Below are 21,791 nucleotides of genomic sequence, written 5' to 3'. Positions count from 1 at the left end.
AGTGTCTTTGCCCAGCCAGTCCCAGTTCTGCCTTTGCCAGCTCCTTGTCCAATCCCTCTCTTCTTCCCACACGGGCTCTCAGTACCAGTTTCCTTCCAGTACCATGGGCTCCTCAGACAATCTCAGTGTGCTAGCCATCCTGACCACTCCTTCGCTCCTTGTCCCAGGCTCTTCCCCAACCAGTCTCAGTTCTCCCCCTAGACTCTGACTCCACGTCAGATCTGTTTTCTCTTCCCCCCACGCTGGTTTCCAGTCTTACTTTCCCCTCAGCCTCCCCACTGCCAACTGGCTCCCAATCCCCCGCCCACATTTGGTACAATCCAAGCATGTGCAAACTAAGATTTTTCCAAAGGCTCATAGCTTGGCCAGATTTGGGCAGATTTTCATGGGCTGTGCATCTGCTCACGGTAGTGTTAGACTCCATCCTTGTACTTAACCCATTATTTTGTAGAAAGTAACACAATAATTTTATAGTGTAATGATGGGTACAAGAGTAAATCCAAGAAATAAACACAGAGATTTATAGCTTCATTTTCTTGGAACACATCATTATATACAATGCTATTGAGTCACAGAAACATGATCTGGCCAGAGCTAAATGGCTTTGCTCAGGTCAGCTTGAAAATTTGATTTGGGTTGTATGTTGTATAGGTGTTGAATACAGACTAATGCATGTGCTGGAAAAACAACAAATCATAATTCTGTTGCAGAACAGGAAACCTTTTAGTTACACAATAAAATAACACAATGTAATGCATGCAGTATTTCTCTACTAACCTTTATACGTGTTCCCAAATGCTTTATACAAACAACTTTCATACTGTACCGTCAAATCCAGTTTAAAGAAAAAAAAGTCATTTTTAAAATAAGCTTTCAAATTACTTCCAAACAAAACATTCATTGGCAAAGAGTTCCATTAACAGTTTGGAATTAATGTTATAAGAGTATGGAATACTGGTAGGAATCTAAATCCATGCGATTTACTGGTGCATTTATTGGTTAACTCATTATATTCTCTGTAAGGCACCATTAATGTTCTATAGCAAATCTGAAAGCTCTCTGGCAGAGGAGTTAATCATACTTGACTTAAAACTCACACACACACCAGTACAATCCTGGCATTTGAAAAGCAGGGGTCAAATTGGTGGTGGTGTGGGAGCAAGGCGAATGTATAGTAATCTCAAACCACAATCCCAGCATTCCTCACTCATCACCCCCAGCATGCTAGCAGTCCCTGCTTACCACTCCCACATTGTTAGGACCGCCCCTTTTTGTTACTTAACGGCAGGTCATCTAAGATTGTATTGGGGTGCAAGTGGGCATTACAGCTTTTATTCAGATTGTGTTTGAGTATTTGCAATTCCACTTACTTTTTCTAGGACACTATTAGTGCCTGTTTGGCCATTTATGAGACCAAAATGACACAATTTTGCCTCTTCAGCATGTTCCTGGATGGTGGAAATACCATGAACAAAAAACAAAACAAAATCTCACAAAAGCTGGCGAAAAACATACAAACACTAAGATACTTGAGGATATTCAGGTTTACCTGAATATCAACATAATAAATCCTGGTTTATTTGGGTTCCTGCAAAACCTGTGTACACAGCCCTAAATTCCAATTCAGAAATAACGTGTCAAGAATTTTTAAATATTTTGAAACATTTCTAAGTGTTTGATCCATTTTTCAGTAATACTGTCATTTACAAGTTTAATTCAGATCATTATTTTAAAATTGATACAATAGCTACTTCTTCCAATTTTAGTTTGCTTTATATGTATAAAATACTGGATTCCCCTTTTAAAAACCAATTAAAAACTCTGCTTTGTCTGTCTGTGCCTAGTTCCCCCTATATTGTGACTATATACCCAATCCTGCAAAGATTTATGCACATGCTTCATTTTAAACACTATGAGTAGCCCCATTGACTTCAAAGTGGCTTGGTTTCAATGCAGTTATTTACACTGTGTAAAGTCAAGCATGTGCTTACGTCACTGCAGTGGCCTACACACTCACATACTGTGAGACCAGACTCCCCACTGCCTTCATGCAAGCTGCCCTTTCCCCAGGATGTCTGCCGGAGACATCCTTCATGGTATCACTTTGCTTATCTCTGTATTTTGTCTTCTTCCTTCTTTTCTGTCATGTTTTTATTCTCCTGCCCTTTGCTGCCTCTTTTCTTTACTGCCTTTTCCTCAGAATCTTCTCTCTCTCTCTAACATTTGCCTCCTTTCCTGTTCACTGGCCTCCTTCCTGCCTCTTCAGCATCCGGGTACTTCCCTTTCCTACTCCCACAACCCTAAGCAATTTCTTTCCCAGCCTCCCCTGCTGCTGCTCTGCCCAGCCATGCACTGCTCCAGTCCTGAGCTGAACAGAGCGGTGGAGGCATCCCGGGTTTGTTAACTGGATCCCAAACCCCCAGGCACATACGCCAGAGAACATGGCTTGCCTCCCACCAGGGCCAGACCCCTTTGTCGCCTTCCACAATTTTGGGGGAAGCAGGAATCAACCTCAGAAAAAATGCTGCACTCGGCTATGACCCCACACTTTTCTGGGCAGCAACAAAACTTGACAAGTAAAAGGGACTGATGAGGGTCCTACAGGGACTCACACATACACTCCCTTTCTCCCCCCACAAGCAATAGTACAATATACTGAGTCCCCAACACCTAGGCATGCAGGTTAACCCTCACTAACCCAAGTAAGAGTCTGAATTGCCCCATCCCAGATGCCCCAGTCTCTTAGTGCCAAAATAGGGTAACTTCAGCCCCTTGCCATTTCTTGCACAGTGTGAAGAGGGGTAACTTCTGGTCCCTGCTGTGTTGTTGGGTGTCTTTCCCCATGATCGCAGTGCTGGTCAGGCCTCCTCTCTGGATCTGGATCTGTCCCCCAGCCTAGCTATAAGCATGCCCCAGACTACTCTAAGCTGCTCCGCTAACCTAAGAACATAAGAACGGCCACACTGGGTCAGACCAAAGGTCCATCCAGCCCAGCATCCTGTCTACCGACAGTGGCCAATACCAGGTGCCCCAGAGGTAGTGAACCTAACAGGTAATGATCTAGTGATCTCTCTCCTGCCATCCATCTCCACCCTCTGACAAACAGAGGCAAGGGACACCACTCCTTACCCATCCTGGCTAATAGCCATTAATGGACTTAACCTCCATGAATTTATCCAGTTCTCTTTTAAACCCTGTTATAGTCCTAGCCTTCACAACCTCCTCAGGCAAGGAGTTCCACAGGTTGACTGTGCGCTGAGTGACAAAGAGCTTCCTTTTATTTGTTTTAAACCTGCTGCCCATTCATTTCATTTGGTGGCCCCTAGTTCTTATATTATGGGAACAAATAAACAACTTTTCCTTATTCACTTTCTCCACACCACTCATGATTTTATATACACCTCTATCATATCCCCCCTTAGTCTCCTGTTTTCCAAGCTGAAAAGTTCTAGCCTCTTTAATCTCTCCTCATATGGGACCCGTTCCAAACCCCTAATCATTTTAGTTGCCCTTCTCTGAACCTTTTCCAATGCCAATATATCTTTTTTGAGATGAGGGGACGACATCTGTACGTAGTATTCAAGATGTGGGCGTACCATGGATTTATAGAAGGGCAATAAGATATTCTCCGTCTTATTCTCTATCCCTTTTTTAATGATTCCTAACATCCCGTTTGCTTTTTTGACTGCCTCTGCACACTGTGTGGACGTCTTCAGAGAACTATCCATGAAGACTCCAAGATCTTTCTCCTGATTAGTTGTCGCTAAATTAGCCCCCATCATATTGTATGTATAGTTGGGGTTATTTTTTGCAATGTGCATTACTTTACATTTATCCACATTAAAATTTCATTTGCCATTTTGTTGCCCAATCACTTAGTTTTGTGAGATCTTTCTGAAGTTCTTCACAGTCTGCTTTGGTCTTAACTATCTTGAGCAGTTTAGTACCGTCTGCAAACTTTGCCACCTCACTGGTTTACCCCTTCCTCCAGATCATTTATAAATAAGTTGAATAGGATTGGTCCTAGGACTGACCCTTGAGGAACACCACTAGTCACCCCTCTCCATTCTGAAAATTTACCATTTATTCCTACCCTTTGTTCCCTGTCTTTTAACCATTTCTCAATCCCTGAAAGGCTCTTCCCTCTTATCCCATGACAATTTAATTTATGTAAGAGCCTTTGGTGCAGGACCTTGTCAAAGGCTTTCTGGAAATCTAAGTACACTATGTCCACTGGATCCCCCTTGTCCACATGTTTGTTGACCCCCGCAAAGAACTCTAATAGATTAGTAAGACATTATTTCCCTTTACAGAAACCATGCTGACTTTTGCACAACAATTTATGGTCTTCTATGTGTCTGACAATTTTATTCTTTACTATTGTTTCAACTAATTTGTCCGGTACTGACGTTAGACCCAGTCTGTGGTTAGGCCTCCTTCTGCTGCCAGTAGCAACACCATATGTTCTCACCTCATTTGTGTGGCTCTTCTCTCCAGCTCCACCCCCATGTCACCCAGTTCCCTGTCCGTGGTTGGACAGGGCTGGGCTCCGGCTGTAAATGGAATTCCTCTCCCCCAGTAAGAGGTGGGCTGGCAGGAGGAAGTCAGGGGTGGGATTTCATCCCAGTTCTCTCACCAACCAGGGCTCTGGGATCAGTTCCCCTTTCTGCCTGCCCTCTAATAAAGCAGGGTATGCAGGAATGAGGGCGGCCCTTTCACATTGCAGCCAAGTTAGTGTGGAGTGGGGGGCTATATAACAGAATAGCTAAAGGAATGTGACCAATGCTCTCTAGTTGGTTAATTACACTCCCTAATCCCCACACAGCATCTCCCCTGCTGCATCAAGCTGCTGATTGAGCTGGAGGAGTGGGACTGGAAACAGCATATTGAGAAGTCAAGGGAGTGTAATTAACCAGCTAGGAAGGGCTGACATGCTTCACAGCTGGTTAATCTCAGTTATTCCACTCAGATCTGGAGTAGAGCAGCGTGTAGCGCTGAGGGCAAGAGGAAGAGCAGGTCAAAGAGAATGCTACCATGTCAGATCCACACATACCAGCTCCAGCATACAAGTCTGGGAAGAGCAGAACCAAGAGGCCCATGAAGAGTATGGCATTGCTGTAATCTAGTCTGGTAACCATCCCTTAAAACCTCAAAGTCCTCTGTGGATAGGGGAGGTTTCTGTTTGATTATGGATGATAAAAGCCATAAAAGGGATAAATGGTCACTGCTCCAATCCAATACAGCGTGTAATTGAGGAACAATGACCCAGGTACGAAATGTCTTTCCTTAGCAGAAAGGAGTTTTTTTGTTGGTGGGTTTTCTCCACCCCTGGCTCCCCCTCCTGATTCTTTGGTTTGGTGGGGCTCTCTCTGCACTCCCATGTGGTAAAGCCAAGGGTGGGGGGAAGAGAGAATAGTCTCCCATTGCTACAGAGGGAAGCTGGGACAGCTGATAGATTTTCTATCTTTTCCATTCCCCTCCATGCATAGGCGGAGTCCAGTGGCTGGAACACTTTTGGATTTATTGGCAGAACAGGGATCATGCAAAGTGATGATGTTTCACGAGCTACATCAGGTCTAAGATGAGTGCAGCAGACTTTGTAGTATGCCTTAGCTCCTTGAAGACTTTTTATAGGACAGGAGCCAAAGGAGCGTATCATGCTGTTTATATACTCGTGTGCTCCTTATCAGCACCAGCATCCCATTGATAGCACTGTCACAGTTAGGAAACAGGGTGGACAGTTGAGTTTTCCGACAGTGCACCATGCTCCTAGGGCTAGCATGTCAACGTTGGGAGGGGGGTACTAGGTATTAAGCACTCTGACATAGGGATACTTTGACTCAGGTCTGTGTGCTGGAGTGTGGACGTCAGAGCCTAGGTTCCAGTGTAACCCACACACCTCCTGGGTGTGGTGTTCTATCCCATCTAGTGGCATCGAGACCACTTAAAGAGAGAGAGCTAAATGAGTCTGCTTTTCTGCCTTAGCTACCAGGCAGTTGGCTTTTAGCTTATGCTGAAGAGGCTCATGCACTAAGCTCCAGAGGTCCCCGGTTCGACCCTGCCTATCGACGACGGGGGGGGGTCTGTCAGTGTTACATTAGCACAGGTCAGAAAATCCTCAATTTAGGGTTAAAATGTAGTGTAGATGCTCAAGCCCAAGGTTCCCTGATATGTGACAGCTGACTCATGTCCCACTGACCTTAGGCTTACATTGCTGTACAGACAATATAAGAGGAAATAAGAGTTGTTTTTTTTATATAAATGTTGTCTCAGCTATGGGCCTAAAATTCACTTTTCATCTAGTAATTCCTGCATCCAGCCCAAATATTGTGTTTGAGGTAGAGTGTAATTTTTAGATAGACATCAAATTTTGATTTGAAGTGGTGGAGAATCTACCACATCCCTTGGGGAGTTGTGCCAATGATTAATTATCTTCACAGTTAAATATTTTATTTACTCCTTATTTCTAGCTTGAATTTAGCTAGCTTCTGTTTCTAGCCATGGGATCTTGTTATGCCTTTGCCTGATAGATTGAAGCGTACTCTACTATCGATTCTTGGGGAAAATTTTTTACTTGTTACAGAATAAAAATTGGGGCAAACCTGGTCAAATTGCAGGTTTATAGGTCACTGAAAGGTTTGCAGACCTCTCACTTGTTGCCTAAATCTAATGCTAGCACAAATAGGTACATTTACAACAGAATAATATTAGTTCTTCCTGGTAGTTATGCAAGCTTGAAGGGCCTGCATATGACTACAGTTTCTGCAGAGCAGTATTCCTTGAATGTTGAGGCTGGGCTTCCTGTGCTTTATTTTTGCTCGCTGATTCTTCTGGGTTTCTTATCTCCTTTGCCAGGGGAGTAATTTCCAATCAAGCTGTAACAACTGCAATCAGGCCCAAAGAAAATAAACAAAAAGGATAAATTCCTTCCCCAATCCTACAATGAATAGTTTTCACTTAGAACTCAAAATATCAGAATGCATCTTAAACCCTGTGGGCTGGGTCCTGGATGTTTGTTAGTTCTGCTCTTGGTGAGTCCTTGATATTATGTAGCAAGGTATGAAAAACCTCAAGTCTCCCGATCTTGAGTTTAAAGCAGTTCTTCAAAATGTGTTGGAAAAAACAGCCCATGGATCAAATTTAGTGCAATATTAATCTCTGATATGGAGTTATGGCCACTAGTATCAAGATGTAGAATTCCTGCTCTGTCCTCTGTAGGGCTCAGTTCTGTTCCACTATGGCCCCTTTATGCCAATGCAGTGCAAAAGGCACAATGAACTCCCAAGGGGAATTCTTGGGCCAAGGGGGCTTTCCCACTGGCATGGGGTTGACTCGCTAAGCCCTGCACAACAATGTAAAGGTATGTTTGGGTGCTGGGAGAGGGTGGGACCAGAATATTATGTGCTGTAACTGTCCTGAGGTACAGACTGTGCCAAAGGTGGAGTAATTCAGAGAAACTTCTGGAGCTCCTCCTCGTTGTGTTGGGTGCTCGGGAGGCTCCTGGCCCATGCCAGATGATGTAGGGTGGAAAGATGGCATGAAACATCTTGCCCATGCTCCATTTCCTGGCTGGCTGTATCTTATGGATCAAATCACTATATTAAGTGGAAACGCAGATGTAATCTGTTCCATTTAATGCAAATTAGGTGTAGCCCCTTGCTCTTCTAGGCTCTGACACTGCAAAGCCAACCATATTGGTGAACTCCTGTGTCTGGTCAGAGCCCCAGTGAAGCCAACAGGATTCCATGCAGAAGTCTTTGCACTTCTAATTTCAGGATTGGGGCCCTACTGAGCTAAAAGCACTCATCTGGATAGGATGGGCACCCTTGGAATATATCCACTCATCAGAGTCTAGATGAGTCTAGACTATTGCAAACAATGCATATTTACAAAGACCGACCCCAAATGAAACTCGCTGTCCACACAAGTCATCTACATGGGAAGGTACTTTGAAATGCATGTTTTTGAAAGGAAAAACATTTAACAAGTTTATTTTTGTTTGACTTCAGTGCTGACCCACCAGGCTAACAGTCTGAACTCTAAATTGCATCTTAAGAAAGTTTCCAAGATTACTCTTTCTTTATTGCTCGTCTCTGAATTTCCTCCACTTTGCTGATGTTTCTCTTGTATCAAGGTGCACGTCGTTTTTGAATTTGCCCCATTTGCCAAAACTACAATTTAAAACAACAAAAATCCATAACACAATGTACAATGTGAAGATTAGTTACCTCAGAGCCTTAAACAGTGTAAGTCTCCCACGTTTTCCCAACATTTTGCCCAATGTTCCCTTCTTGTGCTAGGCTGTGATTTATATATCTTAGACCGTAAGATGCTCAGGGCAGGGGCCATGACTTTTACTTGCACCATCCACAACTATAGTCTATATACATAAGACATAATAGTATAGGCACAGAGAGAAAGGATGATCCAGTGGTCAGGGCACTAGCTTGAGACTTGGGTTCAGTTCCCTGCTCTGCTATAGATTCCCTGTGTGACGGGCAAGTCACTTACACCTGAGTGCACAAAGGATTTAGGTGCCTAAGTCCCAGTTTCAGAACTGCTGCAAGGCATAAAACTCCTGCTGAAACCCTGTAGGCACCTATGGTTTTGGAGGGTTTTTTGGCAGTAAAATTCCCTAACCGCCTATGTTTCCACTTCTGAGCATGTGCATTGCTGCCTCTCTGGGAGCATCCACATGCGTATCTCCCCACCGAAGCCCCAGAGTGATTCACAAACAAGCATTCCGCTGCCTAAGTCACAGAGCCTACCCTGATGGCGTGCTTTCAGAGACCACCTAGCAGCTCACGCTCTGCAGGTGTGTTCACACAAAACAGCCGAAGGAGGACAACCTTTCTCATGACTCCTAGCTTCGTGGTTAGGGTATTCATGTGGGAGACCCTGGGTTCAAGTCCCTCCTCCACCAGCGGGGGAGAAGAAGCTGATCTCTGTTCAATTCAATACCTAACTCCTTTTGTGCGTTCAGGCCTTAGTCTCTCTGTGCCCCAATTCCTCCTCTGTAAAACAGTGGTAATAGTACTTCCCTACCTCACAGGAATGTAGTGAAGAGAAGTATATTACTGATTGTGAGGTGCTCAGATACTATGGTAAGGGGGGGCAGGTAAGTACAATACACAGATCTGTTGGGTCAGGCAGTCTATCCCTCTACCACTGCCAGATTGTTCCCTTCATTGTATATTGCCTTTTTAAGGGGATATAACCTAATTAATATGGAAAACAGCTTTTACTGCTACGCTTGAGTGAAATGCTGTTTGTACAGGAGTGGATACTCAGAAAGAACTGACACAAATGCCTGTGAGATGACATCGTGAGTGGCATGAGTGTGTCAGTCAGGCTGTTGTCAATACTGCTGACAGAGTTCCACAGTATTAAGGACAATACGGCACACAATGGAACTCTAAAGACCACAAAGCTGTCTGCGCTGGACATCTGACTTTCCCGTTCTTCCATGAGGAATTCATCTGCCAGTAAATGATGAATTTCATATGTTGGACCCCTGTATTCATTCCCCAGTTCAGGAGAACAGATGACTTGGTAGCCTTTATTTTTAAAGTGAGCTGCTATTTAAAGGAACTTACACATGCTTAGTTTGGATACGAAATACAGATGAGCCTCTTTAATAGGTTCAGTATTTAGGCTCAGATCACATAATCTCTCCAAAACCTGGATGCTTATCTGAAGCCAATTCATAGTCTCTGAACCTCTTGTGAAACAGAGGCTTTAGGGAATAGGCTCTCACCAGAGATTTTGAGTGCTTCTATTTTCTGGTCAGACTAAAAGACCCCAGGATCAGCACTTCTTGCAGTGTAGCTGCATTTCCAGTCCCTGCTGGAACCTGGATATAAAGACATGCGGCATATGGAGGAGGGAAAGTGAATCACAGGCTTTTCTAAACTTTGATAAAGTTCAAGTTTTAGGTGAAGAATCACAGGCAGGAAGATGAGCTGTCTTATCCAAACTAGTTGTCCCATCCCTAGCTTGCAGTTTGAAGTGCGGCCACAAAGGCATTTACTATAGGTATATATAGGTGTATGATAATCCAGGTGGGCCATTTCCAGCACAAATCCAGGTTTTCTCCCCCCCCCCCCCCCCCCCGCCCACAAACCAACAGGAGAGTGGGTTTGTGTGTGTGGAAGAAAAAAAAAAAAGGGGCGGGGGGAGAAAATCAAGGTGGGCCATTTCCAGCATAAATCCAGGTTTTCTCCCCCCGCCCCCCCTTATTTTTCCCCCCCCACACACAAACCCACTCTCCTGTTGATTATCATACACATCGTAAGGAGAGTGATCACTTTAGATAAGCTATTACCAACCGGAGAGTGGGGTGGGGGAAGAGAAAACCTTTTGTAGTGATAATCACCCATTTTTTCATGGTTTGTGTGTATAAAAACGTCTTCTGTACTTTCCACAGTATGCATCCGATGAAGTGAGCTGTAGCTCACAAAAGCTTATGCTCAAATAAATTGGTTAGTCTCTAAGGTGCCACAAGTACTCTTTTTCTTTTTGCGAATACAGACTAACACGGCTGTTACTCTGAAACCTGTTACTACAGGTATGTAGACAAGCAGACTACAGTGCCTGGGCCACTTCAAACAGCTCAGGCCTCAGTAGGAAGGGTAATGGAGAGAGAAGACTTAGTAAATGGAAGAAAGAAAGAACTTCTCTAGAGGGAAGAGTAGGTGCTCAGGTACCTTGGTGGTGGGATGATATAGGGTAGAATAATTATTCTACAGAGAGAAGACAGTTTGAGACTATTCATTTCATATGTTGGTTACTTAAGGTTTTAGTCCTGTTTGTTTTAAAAGGTTTATGTCCCTCACACTTTTCACCACCTTTTGCCAGAGCTGTGACAGCATCATTGCACCCCTCCTTGCAAACAATATGGGATTGTGCTGCAATAATTCTTTCCTTTCTGACTTTAGTCTGCTTTGGCTTTCAGAAATGTGTCAACACTTGTGTTAAGTAGGATTTAGTTAGATGCCTATTACAAAAAAAAAAAAATCATTCAATGGTGTTGTTTCAGAACAGAACCTGTAATTTGGAAATGGTTCTAGAAACAGGGTATACATTTCCTACTCTTGCCTGCTATCCATGTCAGTCAAACAAAGCTCTTGTCTCCTTGACAACGAGGACACAAACAATAAGCCTTACCTGGTTCATCTTTGCCATTTGTGTCTCAGTTAGCTGTAGATTTATGGGCGCCAGGCAGAAGCATTCCTATCCCCTGAACATTATATATCTCTTTAATTCTCCCTCTGACAGGCAAGAGACTTTTTAAAGAAAAGATACTGAAACAATCAAGCCACTTGCTAGTGCTGTCCATGCCAGAGTAAACTTGTGCTTTCTGGCTGAAACATCTGTCAGATGACTGATTACGTTTTCTATTTATAGGACTCCGAGATAAAGCTACTCCTGGTATAGGTGGAGTTATGATATGCCATTTCTTGTATGCTACAAATGCTCCACCCATGTGCTTTAAGAGGGATGCTGGATACCTTGTTCATTTGTCACATCAAACATCATGCTATACATTTGGCAAAGGTCTAATCTGGAGGTGTGTATTTGTCCATCTAAGCCATAAGCCAATCCAGGCGGTGTAGGTGGCAGCCATCACTTAAAACATCTGAGTACCCCAGGTAAGTGGTGAATTTAAGAATTCTCTAGTCCCAGCCTGCTGAAATACTAGGAAAACATACCCATGTCTGAAGCAATCAGTGCTGGATGCTATGAAAAGCTATCGCCTCACCTGGTGATACAGAGATCAGAATCACTACTGACAGCACAGAACGCCAATTATCTGTTTTCTTGATTGGACATAAGATACTATGGTCCCAGAATGAGAGGACAAATCAGGTTGAAAGAAAGTGTTTAAATTCTTATTTCTACAGTACCCTTCTCCTTCTTTGCATGTGATGCACCCATATGGGCATCTAGCCATGTGGGTGTGGGTGTAGCTGGGAGAGTGTACGTGCTAGGCATGACAGAATATCTTTGGAAATAAGAACATTCCATCTTCCGTACAATATTTTAGCCAATGCTTTACAGGGTCTGGTTTAAAAATAGCCCAAGCAATAGGGCATCCCTGGGAATATCTCCTATAGTCTAAGAGGTCTCGTAGATTTTTCTTGATATTCATCTTGCATTTTTCTTTGTTCTATTTAATCACTCTTAGCATATCGCTTTCAACCACACTAAACAATTCCTCTTCCTTGCTGGACTTTATATCTATCAAATCCTTGTGGATACATTTTCTTTATTTGTTGTTTAGTCAAAAAGTACATATTTAGGATTAGATTATCCTTGGGTTAGGTAGCCTCTGCTGGTGGAACCGTGGGCACATGAGCCCTAGTAGCGGACAACTGGCATAGTGGAGGAATACAGAGGGATTACATCAGCACAAGGCCTTTATGAGCTTCTTTAACCAGGTGATCTGCAGCTGGCCAACAGAGCCCCCAGTTGCGGGGGTGGGGTTGCTGGTGGAGCACTGGGGTGTTAAAAGCGGCTAGGGGATGCTTTGATTCAGGACTTCCCCAGGCTGCTCTCTCTAGGACAGGGGGGCTCTTATGGAGGCCTAACCATAGTTTAAAGCTGCCCTCCCCAGGCAAACCTTGTAAAAGAGAACAGCAACAGAAATGCTACCTGCCGTCCTTTGTGGGTGACTCTCCCCTGGGAGGAAATCAGCTTCACTGGCTCAGAGGGTGGAATTTGAAGCATCAGGCATAGGCCATTGCTAGTGGTGATCACAGAGCTGAAAGGAGAAAGTACATTCTGTATTCACTTGCATGTGTTCAAATAACATCTTATCCTGTTAATTTCCCGCCTACCTTTATAACAAAAAGGGAGCAAAATTAGTTCGATCTCTATTCACAGGGGTATTGACAACTTGTCCCAAATCAGTCCCACTTGTGCCTAACATGTCCAGCCCCTCACTGGAGTAGTGCAAAGCTGTACCACAGTGACAGAAGCTACTGGAGCCATAGTGACTGCTGGAGCTTCCCAGCTTGCAGGGGTACATATCCATTGCAACGCTCATGGCGTGTAAGCACATGCTCCTCGCCATAATAGGACACCTTGCTGACCAGTATGGAGCAGGAATCAGTGCAGTCCTTCCTCCTCCAATTCAATAAGGCAGGAATAACATCAATTTCTGTTGCACACCATTGGGGATGGGGCTGCATTGCCCCTAATCCCGACCCTTTGCTTATGGTGCTTCAACTAGTTTTCAGCCAAGAGACAACTGTACCCAATGGTGCAAGTATGATGGTACGGTACTGTATGCTGTACCAGTAAGATATTTATGGCTGGTATGGTCTAACGGAAAGACACAGGAGGAGCCCACCCCCAGCCCTTCCACACAGCTGCGTCTCCTGAGTTCTCCTGCCTGGGGTCTGTACAGCAGAAGTGTCCAGCGCAGTGGGAGGAGGACAGAGACTCCTCCCTCCCCCTGATAATGGGGATGGATGTGGATCATGGGGAGGGGATGGGGAGAGCGCAGGGGCCTGGGCTGGGGGCAGGGAGGGGAAGAATCATGTTGGGAGGTCACGTGCCCCCTCCCCCCATGTCCCTCCATGAGTGCAGCGTACCAGCAAGAAATTATTTCTACTTGCACCACTGACTGTACCCAATCCAATGGAGATGCATTGTTCCAAGTAAAGTGTTGATACATACTCTATCAAATGTTTCTCTAAAACGTAGGGTGGAATCCTAGCTCCACTGAAGTCAGCAAAGGCTTTGCCATTGACTGCAGTGGGGCCAGGATTTTACTCCAGATAGCATGCCAGAGCAGCAGTTCTCAAACTGGGGGTTGGGACTCCTCAGGGGGTCGTGAGGTTATTACATAGGGGGTCACGAGCTGTCAGCCTTAACCCCAGGCCCCGCTTTGCATCCAGAACTTATAATGGTGTTAAATATATTTAAAAGTGTTTTTAATTTATAAGGGGGGTTGCACTCAGAGGCTTTCTATCTGAAAGGGGTGACCAGTACAAAAGTTTGAGAAACACTGTGCTAGAGCATCTAGCCCAATCCTGTACTGGCACAAAGATGCCCAAAAGCCAGCTTAGCTGGACAGTAAAGGATTCTCTAAGCATATGGGAGCTTCTCTGCTAGATCTGCACCAGACCACCCCCCATAAACACACTGGCTGCTGATATAAGGGCAGGGCCAAAGATAATGGGGCATGGTCAAAGCTCCTTCACACCCAGCTAACAGCCAATATAAAGTACAGCAGCCCCAGTTTCAAGGAAGCACCAAAGTGGCTTAAACTATGCTGAGTGCTCTTGAGAAACAGCTTGGGATCTGGCCCATCACATCTACAGCATTCCTTTCCTCCACTAATTCCGTAATTCCTTCCAAAAAACCAATCCTGTTTGTCTGGCATGTTCTATCCCTATAAACCCAAACTGTTTATTGCACGACTCTTTTTGTCTAAGTGCTTACAGACTTCCCCGCACAAACACATATTCCCCCTTAATACTTTCTCCAAACATTTCCAGTCCTGTAGTTCTTTCAGTATTACTGCATTAGGAAGGAGAGTTGGAGAGCAATAGTTTCATGTGCCTGTAGATGAGCCAACTTATCCAGAACTAATTTGTGTAGCAATCTGCCAACAAGGGTGTCCACCCCAATGCTTTGTGTGCTGTCTGCTGACTTTTCCTAACAGTGTCACTTTTCTGGTCTGTGTGTTGGATGCATACTGTCTGCCCGGAAAGCATGCTCAAGATCTGAAGCTTGGGGGCTGGAACATAACACCATTTCATTCCTACTCTTTGTATATTACTAACCTTCCAGCCAAAGTGAATTCTCTTTTTTTTTTTTAAATTCAAGCAAATGTTCCCTGAAACTTTTGAGGCATTCAGTTAGCTTATAAGCATGTTATACGCATTGAAGAGTTCCTAACATAAATCCATTATGCTTAAATGATTAAAACAGAAAAGAACATTAAAGACATAAGTAAAACGAGACTGAATCATAGTATATTACCATTTAGTTCTTTACATAGCACTTTGGATCCAAAGGCCCTAGTGAATCATAGATGTTAGAAACAAAATAGACCTAGTAGTAGGGTTGCCAACTTTCTAATTCCAGAAAACTGAACACCCTTGCCCCGCCCACTGCCCCGCCCCTTCCCTGAGGCCCTGCCCCCGCCTGATGCCCTGCCTCCCGCTCACTCCATCCCGTCTCCCTCCGTCGCTTGCTCTCCCCCACCCTCTCTCATGTGCTCATTTTCACTGCAAGGCCCAAACAGGCATATGTATTGTTTTGACAGATATATTATTATGGTTTTGGTCCAGCTTTGAGCAGGGGGTTGGACTAGATGACCTCCTGAGGTCTCTTCCAACCCTAATCGTCTATGATTATGCTAAAGTCAGGTTTTATTTGTTACAGGACACTAGAGCTGGCAGCAAAATAGTCAAAAAGGGTAATTTTTAAAAAAAATTAAATTTCACAAAGATTTTCATGATTCTTTGCCTCCCCTCTTCCCATTTTTCAAAACCAGCTCTATGTTTTTTGTTTACTAAAGTTATTGTAATTTTATGTGTGGAATTAGCACCACACATTATCACAGCTGTAATGGGTCCATTAAAGGCCCACTCCCAAAGCCCAAATACAAATCCATAGAGCACAACCACAGAAATGCACACCTATCCAGATACCTATAAAAATAAATCTGCAGAAACTGACTCCCACACCTACATGCAGATACACATGTGTATTCATGTGTACACATCTAGCATGCACTAACACATACTTCTACACTATTTATTATTACAACTGTTGTTTAGTGTCTAGAGACCCCAACTAAGATCAGGGCTCCAGGGTGGTCGGTGCTGGACACACACATAAAAAGAGAGAGTCTGCAACAAAGAGTTTATAATGTAACTAGACAAAGGTGGGGAGAAATGTATGATACATTGGCTCTTTTGCAATTACTAGTCAACAACATTCAGCTTTTAAGAAATAATACATTTCTTTTAGAGTTCTTCTCTTTTAAAAACTTGTTATGAAATGAATACACACATTTTATGTCGTCATTTTGTTTTCGTGCACAAGCCAGCAAAAGGAATAAAAGTCAAAAAGTTAGGCTGCAAATTTTATTCTCACAGGTATACTCACATGCGGCAATACACACACCTCCCTACACAAAGACACACAGTCTCTTACACACATACAATGCACACACTTGCCTACACAGAGACACTTTTTCAAACACTTTTCCAGGGGCTGCCTAAATCACCCAGCCGGGAAGGGAGGAGGGTGGGCTGGAGGGGAAAAGATGGGTGGGGGTGGAGGAGAGAGGATGGGGAGGGAAAGAGGCCAAGGATGAGAGCAAGGTGGGGGTGAGAGGGGGCAGTGAAGGAGAGAGGAGGGGGTATGTGGGGTGGATGGGGATGCAGGAAGAGGCAGAAAGCTACAAGTGCATGAGGACGTGAGGGGCACAGGGGTGTTTAGGGACATAATGGGAATGCAGCAGTGTGTGGAGGTGAATGGGGTGCAGGGCTGTGGGGAGTGAGGGTCATGGGGGGTGGTGGCTCTGGGAGGTGGAGGGCTGGAATGAGTACGCGTTGGGGGCAGGATGGGATGGGGAGGGATGCAGTGATATGGCGGATGGGGGGGCGGGATGCAGTGAGGGGGATGGGGGTGCAGGGGGCTGGGACAGGGAGGGATGCAGTGACGGGAGGATGGGAGTGCAGCAGGGTTGAGATGGGGAGGGATGCAGTGAGGGGAATGGGGGTGCAGCATTCCCAGCACTCGAAGATGGGGATACACATACCTCCAACTCCTGGGTGCCGGTGATGGGGCGACAGACTGCGGTTCACAGCAGGGCACGCGCCGCAGCTCAAGCCCAGCCAGAGGAGGAGTGTGAGGAGAAGAGGGCTGGGCAGCAGTGGGAGAAGTTCGTGCCATGCGACCCCTCAACAGCTGCCTGCTGAGGGCTCACGAGTGGTGCTAGTTCCTCCCCTGCCCTGACCCAGCCAATGGGAGCTGCGCCTGCAGGAGGGGGGCAGAGCAGCACGTGGAGCGCCCCTGGCAGCCCCTAAGGCTAGGAGCCGGAAATACTGGCTCCTTCTGGACCAGGGAGCTGCGCACAGCGCTAGCAGGGAGCCTGCCATCCCCGCTGCAGCACCACAAACCGGACATTCAACATCCCGGTCAGCACAGCCGACAGGATTCCTTTTCGACTGGGTATTTCAGTCCAAAACCGGATACCTAGTCACCCTATCTAGTAGGCCTTCCCCTCCATCTCCATACAAATGCAGGGTAGAAGCAAGAAGGGAAAATAGAGCTGGATTTTTTCAGAGGTGCCAGGCACCCACAACTACAACTGAAGCTGCTGGGAATTGTAAGCATTCAACAACTTTAAAAATTAGGCCCAAAGTGTACAGAAGAGACTGCTAGGGAAATGGGGGGTGCTGAAGGGATGCCAAAGAAGATCCATCTGAATCAAACTAGCCCATTTATATATAACAACACCTCTTCAAGCCCTAGGAACTGAACCAATTAAAAGCACAATATCCTTAATACAATTAAAATACAAATAACTCTCTCTACCTGGCTCAAATAATATATAACAGCCAATGTAAAATAATAAACTCATAATGTGATACATTTTAGTGGGTAACATTCATAATGTTAAAATATTGCTCAAGCATTCAAGGTTGTAATCAGGAAGGCCAAAGCACAATTGGATTTGCAGCTAGCAAGGAATGTGAAGGGTAATGAGAAGGGTTTCTACAGGTATGTTAGCAACAAGAAGGTGGTCAGGGAAAGTGTGGGAGGAATGGGCGACTGAATGGGGGAAGCAACCTAGTGACAGATGATGTGGAAAAAGCTGAAGTACTCAATACTTTTTTTGCCTTGGCCTTCACGGACAAGGTCAGCTACCAGACTGCTGCGCTGGGCAGCACAGTATAGGGAGGAGGTGAGCAGCCCTCAGTGGTGAAAGAACAGGTTAAGGACTATTTAGAAAAGCTGGACATGCACAAATCCATGGATCCGAATCTAATGCATCCGAGGGCACTGAGGGGAGTTGGCTGATGTGATTGCAGAGCCATTGGCCATTATCTTCAAAAACTCATGGCAATCAGGGGAGGTGGATGATTGGAAAAAGTGCCCATCTTTAAAAAAGGGAAGGAGAATCAGGGAAACTACAAACTGGTCAGCCTCACCTCAGTTCCTGGAAAATCATGGAGCAGCTCCTCAAGGAATCCATTTTGAAGCACTTGGAGGAGAGGAAGGTGATCAGGAACAGGATTCTCCAACATGGATTCTCCAAGGGCAAATCATGTCTGACCAACCTGATTGCCTTCTATGATGAGATAACTGGCTCTGTGGATATGGGGAAAGAAGTGGACGTGATATATCTTGACTTAGCAAAGCTTTAGATATGGTCTCCCACAGTATTCTTGCCAGCAAGTTAAAAAAGTATGGATTGGATGAATGAACTGTAAGGTGGATAGAAAGCTGGCTAGATCATCAGGCTCAGTTGGTAGTGATCAACGGCTCGATGTCTAGTTGGCAGCCGGTATCAAGCGGAGTGCCCCAGGGGTTGGTCCTGAGGCCGGTTTTGTTCAACATCTTCATTAATGATCTGGATGATGGGATGGATTGCACCCTCAGCAACTTTGCAGATGACACTACACTCGGGGGAGAGGTAGATATGCTGGAGGGTCCATAGGGATAGGGTCCAGAGAGACCTAGACAAATTGGAGGATTGGGCCAAAATAAATCTGATGAGGTTCAACAAGGACAAGTGCAGAGTCCTGCACTTAGGACAGAAGAATCCCATGCACTGCTACAGGCTGGGGATCGACTGGCTAAGAGACAGTTCTGCAGAAAAGGACCTGGGGATTACAGTGGACGAGAAGCTGGATATGAGTCAGCAATGTGTCCTTGTGCCAAGAAGGCTAACGGCATATTGGGCTGCCAGCAGATTGAGGGAAGTGATTATTTCCCTCTATTCGGCACTGGGGAGGCCACATCTGGAGTACTGCATCCAGTTTTGGACCCCCACTACAGAAGGGATGTGGAAAAATTGGAGAGTGTCCAGCGGAGGGCAACAAAAATTATCAGGGGGCTGAGGCACATGACTTATGAGGAGAGGCTGAGGGAACTGGGCTTGTTTATTCTGCAGAAGGGAAGAGTGAGGGGGGTTCCAAAGAGGATGGAGCTTGGCTGTTCTCAGTGGTGGCAGATGACAGAACAAGGAGCAATGGTCTCACGTTGCAGTGTGGGAGGTCTACTTTGGATATTAGGAAACACTACTTCACTAGGAGGGTGGTGAAGCACTGGAATGGGTTACCTAGGGAGATGGTGTAACCTCCATCCATAGAGGTTTTTAAGGCCTGGCTTGACAAAGCCCTGGTTGGGATGATTTAGTTGGGGCTGGTCCTGCTTTGAGCAGGGGGTTGGACTAGATGACCTTGTGAGGTCTCTTCCAACCCTAATCTTCTATGATTACATGAGCATGTATAAAATATATTTACATATAATCTTATTTGTATTAAAGTAGCATCTAGGAATCCTAACCAAGATTCCACAAGGCCCCATTGCATTAGGCCCTTTACAAACACATAGTAAACAAACACCTGCCGTGAAGAGCTTATCTTCTAAATAGCCAAAACAGACAAAGGGAAATAGGGGCACAGAGAAATGAAGGGACTTGCCCAACGCAGAACTGGGAATAGAACTTGGGTTTCCCTTTACTGTAGTTTGATGCTCTATAGACTCCTCCCTTAAGACTGCACACCACTGCCCCAGTCCCAGAGTTCATTCGTCCCAGGGAAAAAGTGTCTTACTGCAGATCCTGGAGGTGACCAGTGTCTTTCTCCTTGGGATCCAAGGGAGAAGTAAATTGAGGAGGCCTGACTATAAACCTCTCCCCTTATTGACTATGGGACTCTTAGCTCAAATGCCTCCTTTTTTATCACAAATGCTGTGGTATCACCTGAGAAGAGAGACAATCCCAGGGGTCACAGCCATTTAAAATGTGTATTCTTCTTATTTTTAGAGTGCCAGCTCACCAGAGAGCAATGGGCAGATCAGTTCTGGTGGGCCTGATAAAGTTCAGATGACACTGAAAGACCAGGGTTAAGATAAAGCCCTTATGATCACTGGCAAAAATCAGTTATCAGCCTATATAGGCATGAGCCCAAAAGACTGTACTAGTTTTGATCCATTCAGCTGCCTTCCCCAAACCCTGCAGAGATCACATTCCATTGGTTTTCCATTGTCAGATATGTGGAAGGGGATTCTGGGGTGGGGCTTCAGATCAAAGAGGTATAATGGACACATTTTAATGTGCCCTCTTCCTGACGCTGTTGTCCAGTTTCTCTCACAGTTTACTCCTACCGCTTCCAGAAGTAACCCACACTGGGTATAGAACTGATCGGGGCGCTACACTTTAACTTGCATCCATGTAATCATTTCACAGCAAACAGGTCTGCATTTGGCCCAATTAAGGTGTTGAATCCAGTAAATGGTCAGGCAGCTACCTGTGGAGTGCAAATCTGAGGAGTACTGTACCAATCAAATACGTTTTCCTTAGCGACAGCCATCTTGCCTCACCAGTGACTCATTTTGTTAGTGTATAGTGGTGTTGTCATGGAATCTCCTCCACTAAGTCTGCCTTAATAGCAGTACAATATGTATTTATTAGCACTGGTTGGAAGAAGAAGAAATAGAAAAATATTTCACAAAACATTTCAAAGGGGTTTCTTTTTTGCAGGGTTCCAAATGGACTCAATTTCCATGAAATCCTTACTGAAATTGCTTTGACACTTTTCATTTACCATAAGCCTGGTTTTCTATAAGAAAATGCAGTTTTTGGTGAATGACAACTTTAACATTTCATTTTTGAAAGAGATCATTTTATGCCGAACAAAACTTTGTTTGCATAAAGTTTCCAACAGCTCTAGTATTTATTCATTTAAAACAGTCAGCCATAGATCATAACCAGCATTATCTTCAGGCTCTGGTTCATGCTCAGCTACTATCCTGGTCCTCTCTGGTTTCACCAGGTGAGCCTTTGTTAAGTATTACGTATTCCTGTGCTAAGGGGACATTCTATTTATCTGTCCATCAGGTTCTAATAATGTTTCCATCACTAGGGTATCTGAGGGCTCAAGGAGAAGTTCCCATTAGATATCATCATTAGGTCACATTACAGTGCAGCGCATTCTACACGTAGTGTATGTTGAATGATGCTTATTACAAAAAATAGCTCCCCAATAGGGGGCATTATAGTCTGATGCTTATGTATAGAGTAAGGTCTAGGAACTTGGAGAACTTACAGGAAGTGCTTGATAAGAGGCATCTGGATATGTGGAGGAAAGAAGAAAGCCTGAATGTTGTGCTGTTTTGGCTCTCTTCATATGCTTGAACACTGAACAATGATTGCTTAGCCAGCTATATTTTACATATGCTGAAGCTGTCCAAGTGCATATTGCAGCTGATTATATGACTTCAGACCCTATACAGTGTAGACTGTTCTGTATTTGATTCCAGGAAGGACAAGGAGGTTACAGACATCCTGAAGGATACACTATTATTTCCAACAGTGAAATAATGCACACCCTTGGGATTACGACAAACATTTTGTGGAAGTAACACTACTGGATCATTGACTGGTTGGGCACACTGGCTGAAACTTGCTCAATTGCACACAGTAGATTCACAGTATGAAGCCTTCATGTGAGATTCTTGATGAATTTTTGGCAGAGAGCTTATCACCAACCGTTGCAGCTGCATTTGCCTCCCCACGTTACTCTCTCGTGTAT

General features: G+C 44.8%; 2 long non-coding RNA genes across 2 annotated transcripts in view; one reads left to right on the top strand and one right to left on the bottom strand.

Annotated features, from left to right (window-relative positions):
* The window catches only part of LOC119565768, a 135,968-nt gene that overhangs the window by 2,043 nt on the left and 112,134 nt on the right, over window positions 1-21,791 (bottom strand). The window contains exon 7 of the long non-coding RNA XR_005224652.2: window positions 18,183-18,342. This is a non-coding gene — a long non-coding RNA (uncharacterized LOC119565768). The remainder of the gene's footprint in view (window positions 1-18,182; window positions 18,343-21,791) is intronic.
* The window catches only part of LOC114019826, a 182,571-nt gene that overhangs the window by 129,049 nt on the left and 31,731 nt on the right, over window positions 1-21,791 (top strand). Inside the window, exon 8 of the long non-coding RNA XR_006286776.1 lies at window positions 11,407-11,651. This is a non-coding gene — a long non-coding RNA (uncharacterized LOC114019826). The remainder of the gene's footprint in view (window positions 1-11,406; window positions 11,652-21,791) is intronic.

The sequence above is a fragment of the Chelonia mydas genome, chromosome 1, assembly GCF_015237465.2.
Source record: "Chelonia mydas isolate rCheMyd1 chromosome 1, rCheMyd1.pri.v2, whole genome shotgun sequence".
In the NCBI taxonomy this organism is placed as follows: domain Eukaryota; kingdom Metazoa; phylum Chordata; order Testudines; family Cheloniidae; genus Chelonia; species Chelonia mydas.
This window is presented reverse-complemented; position numbering and strand designations above follow the sequence as displayed.